This window comes from Jatropha curcas, chromosome 4 (genome assembly GCF_041381405.1).
Source record: "Jatropha curcas cultivar XTBG-Jc1 chromosome 4, XTBG_Jcur_1.0, whole genome shotgun sequence".
Lineage (NCBI taxonomy): Eukaryota > Viridiplantae > Streptophyta > Magnoliopsida > Malpighiales > Euphorbiaceae > Jatropha > Jatropha curcas.
The window spans coordinates 8,735,079-8,739,639 of NC_143154.1; the positions used below are offsets into that span (position 1 = coordinate 8,735,079).

General features: G+C 34.6%; 1 pseudogene; it reads right to left on the reverse strand.

The window, feature by feature from the left end:
* LOC149496809 (uncharacterized) lies at positions 1-675 on the reverse strand (annotated as a pseudogene).
* Positions 676-4,561: the final 3,886 nt, after the last annotated feature.

Sequence of the window (4,561 nt, forward strand, 5' to 3'; positions counted from 1 at the left end):
TCAACCACAACTACGGCCACAACAACGACCATGACTGGGACCACGAGCTTTTCTATGTTTAGAATAATGAGCAGAAACCTCATTTGTTTCAGGGAATGGGGTAGAACCAGTCGATCAACTTTCATAGTTTTTTATTAATAGTTCATTATTTTGTTCAACCACAAGAAGGTATGAAATTGATTCATAATATTTTTGAAAGTCTTTCTCTCGATATTGCTGCTGCAGAAGCATATTCGAAGCATGAAAAGTGGAGAATGTTTATTTAACATATCTTTATCGGTAATATTTTCTCCGTCCAATTTTTATTAAGAAGATGTTCTAAACATAGTAGAATTATATTCATTGATTGATTGATTTGGAATCTTGTAGCCTTAAAGTGCATCCAATCATACATTACTTTTAAGGAACAACCATTTTTTGATGATCATACCTTTCTTTTAGATTCCATAGGACAAGAGGATCCTTAACAATCAAGCATTCAATTTTTAACCCTTCATCGAAGTGATGGTGAAGGAAAATCATTAATTTGGCATGATCTTGTTTTAATACTTTATTTTCATTTTTGATGGTGTCTCCAAGACCCATTGCATCTAGGTGAATTTTATTCAAAATCCATGGTAGATAGTTTTTATCCCAAATATCAAGGGCCACAAATTCAAGCTTAATGTTTGTCATAGAGAAGAAAGAAGGAAGTAAAATCTAATTTACTGTAAGATTATTTCAAAATAGGTGCCCAAAATGATAGAGTCTCATGCTGATAACGTATTATAAAAGAATAATATAACTCAAAGATAAAGAAAGTAGAGTTAAAGAGAATTCTTTTATTAAAATATTAGTATATAAATCCATAGGAATAAAGGAACTATTTATAGGATATAAAACACATTCCAAAGGACATAATCATAAATGAAATCATAAATAAACTTATGCAGAAGATAAATAGTTTCATTGATAAATTTAATGGACATCCATTATTTAATATAATATTTATAACACAAATAAAATTATTTAAATATGTCAATATAAAACGACTTTTTAATAATGTAAATAACGTCCCAAAACTTTCATCCATCGTTCTTGAATCAGAGGGATTGCCACTTAATTATCCTTATATTTCAATTCTTTATTTAAAAATCCCTTAAATATTATTAGAGTAACACAAAAGTGATTTTACCAGTTTTTCAGTCATGAGCCAGTTAAAAGATGACAAGGGCAATTTTCATTAAATAATTAAAAAAAGCCACATCAGACCCTTAATGTGCAAGATAATATCTCTCCGCTCTCGTCCCTATCTCCTCTCTTCAATTGAAATCCACCATTACATCTTTCTCGATCAACTTTCAAAGATCTTTAATCCCTCTTTCTGGATCAACTCCTTAGTTCCCTCTCTCTCACTTATCTTAATAAACTCCTTAATCCCTCTCTCTCACCTATCTCTCTCTTGTACTCTAATAAAGTGGCCATAAAACCTCTTTTTCCCCTCTCTCTCCCTTTGTCTATACCATCTTTGTTCTCTCTCTAGAAAACGATGACAACAATATTGCCATGTCGTCGAGAAGAGGAGTACCTTTTTAAGATCGTGATAATTGGGGATGCATAGTTGACTAATCGAATATGTTTCTCAATATGTGACCCGATATGCAAATGCCTTCAATTTGCATTCAAGGCCAATATAGGCATGGAATTTCGGACCTAATGCATGAAAATCAATAGCAAAGAAGTTGTGATACCCCGATCAAGAAAAGTTTAATGCAGTCATTTCCTCTTACTATAGAGGTGTTGTAAGTGTTCTATAAAGTAAATCATTTTATTGGTTTTTTTTATTTTTATTTTCTTTATGGGTTTAATAAGCACTCATTTGATTTTTTTTATCTGATATTTGTGTGTTTTGTTTGATTGCTTTAAAGGTTAATGTATATTAATTTTGATTTTCTTTACTTTTCATTATTTTTTTTTGGTGATGCTTCATGCATGTTTTTTCTTTTATGTTAAACTGTTCATATTATTTTCTTGAAAAATTGGATTCAATTTTGGTTTTGATTCATCTTAATAAAATAATACAGATATGGAGAGGGCTAACATTGAGGGTTTTAATAGGAGTGTTATAGGCATAAGATAAGATATAGAAGAAAAGGATATGAAAGAGCTAGTAGAGAGTATTTCACTTATGTGGCTTTTTTGCTAATTATTAGAAGAAAAAATCTATCCACATCATCTTTCAACTGGCTCATGATTGCAAAATTGGTAAGAATATTTTTATATTACTCTTTGTTGACGCGTGTCTTTATGCCCCTGTGAACCCCTCCCCCGAAAACATAGGCATATAAATGCATATGACTAAGGGCAGAAATGCACGTGAATGTGTGAGTCGCCACCTTGTTTAATTATTTTAGGGTAAACTAGGAAAAAACCCTAAGTTGACTCCAATTTTAATTAACCTAATTACTAGATTAATTATCCCAATGTTTAAGGCATAGTCTACGAACCTGAGGTGGATCCCGAGACCATGTCATGTTGATGAACTAACCAAAGAATGCATGCTTGCAAGGTAAAAGATGTAGTTGGACCAATGAAAAGTGTTTAAGTGATTTCGACTTGCCGCTCGGGGTTAAATCCCAAGCGTGCCTACGTACTTCCGTTTGAATGGAAGATCAAAGTCAACGTAGTTCGATAGGCCTTTTTAAAAGGGCTTTGAATGGGTATGCTTTATGCATGAGTGTGTGTATGCTTTGTGCATTTTTGTTTAGGCATTTTGCCAAAGAATTGATTGATTTCCTGTTTTAGGCATTTATTGCCAAAAAATGTTGATTTAAGGTTTTTAGCTAAAAAGATTGATTTAGGCAATTTACTGCCAAAAATTGATGTGATTTAGGCGATTGTCACCAAAATTGATTATTTGAAGGCTTTTAGCCAAAATGAATTGATTTAGGCAATTTATTTGCCAAAAGGTGTTGATTGGGCGATTGTCGCCAAAATTGATTGATTTGAGGCAATTTATTTGCCAGAAGTGATTATTTGAAGGCTTTTAGCCAAAATTTCGATTTAAGCGATTTGTCGCTAAAAATGGTTAATCTTACTTATTGGCAATTTGTTTGCCAAAAGAGATCAATTGAATTGCAATGTAGGCAATTTATTGCCAAGAAAAACGTGTGTAATTAAGGCTATTTAGCCACAATTATTGATTAATTGGACTTAAGCCGGATTGTTCGAAATAAAGGTGATTATACCATAGCTATTAATTAACTGGACTTTAGCCAATATTGTCGGATTTAGGCTTTCAATACCACGATTATTAACTAACCGGGCATTTAAGCTTAATCATATTTAAATAAGGCAGTTTTATTTTGCCAAATTAATGACGTGAATGCATTTATGCAGTTGTAGAATTAGGAGTAGAAGAGAAATATGCATGAAGTGCTAAAATTAAATAGGCAGAGTTTCGTTTATGTACCTGATTTAATCGACGGCCGCTTCTTAGCTTTAGCTTGAAAACTCCAAATTAAGCTCCTCGTTTGGGGAATATTAATTTAGGATTTATTTAATTTAAGTGACCAAGTATCACAACAACAAAATAATAAAAGCCTATGCTAAATGCAAAAAAGCAGTAAAGAATCGCAAGGAGCGTAGGGGAGAAGGAGCGTCCGTCAACACAGACTGAGTGAGTAAAAAAGGAGTGTCGGGGTCGGCGGCCAGCGCCGCCGGAGTCGCCGTGGCCGGCGGGTATGCTAATTTTTCGTTCCGGAGGCTTTTCCGGGAGTTTCGGACCTCCAAAAAATATTTCGGGACCAGTTCTGCGATCCTCGTAATTTTTTGGACGTTTCAAGTACCATATTGGCATACTTTTGGTGAACTTTTCGAATGGCCTCCAGTCCGGCCGGACTGTTTGCAGTTCGGGAAAACTGGCTCTTTGAGCCTCAAAATTTGGGTATTCACAGTTGCCCCCCACCGGCAACCATAAAAATGATTTATGGGAGTCGGTGGTTGTTTGAAACACAAATTTTGAAGGCGAAAATCAGACACGTCCAAAAGACCCGCCTTTTAGCCTTTTCCTTATAAATAGCTTGAAATTCTCACTTTTCATTCATTGTAAACTCTCCAAAATCAAAGAGTTCTCTCAAATTCTCTCAACTTCCTCATCATGACTTCTCCGAGCCACAGCAGCGACGAGCATTTTCTGGAGTCTCTGGGGATTTCCCTCGAGGAGGTCAATGTTACGGCGGACGCTGACACTCACGCCTCCGTAACTGGCATCTATGCCCAGGTAAGCTCCCCTTCACTTTTATTTGTTTTAATTATTTTTTGGGCCTCTGTGGCCAAATTGTGAATTCTTAGGCCTCTGTGGCCAAAATGTGAATTTTGGGCCTCTGTGGCCAACTGTGAATTTTTGGGCCTTAGGGGCCAAAATGTGAATTTTTTCCTGCACTTGGTTAGTACTAAAAATTTTACATGTATGCATGATTATCAAATTTGAAAGAAAAATAGGATTTCATTTCGGTCCACTTTATGGTACTGAAAAAAAAATATTATTTTTTTTTAGTGCTGGAATAAAGATTTTTTTTTT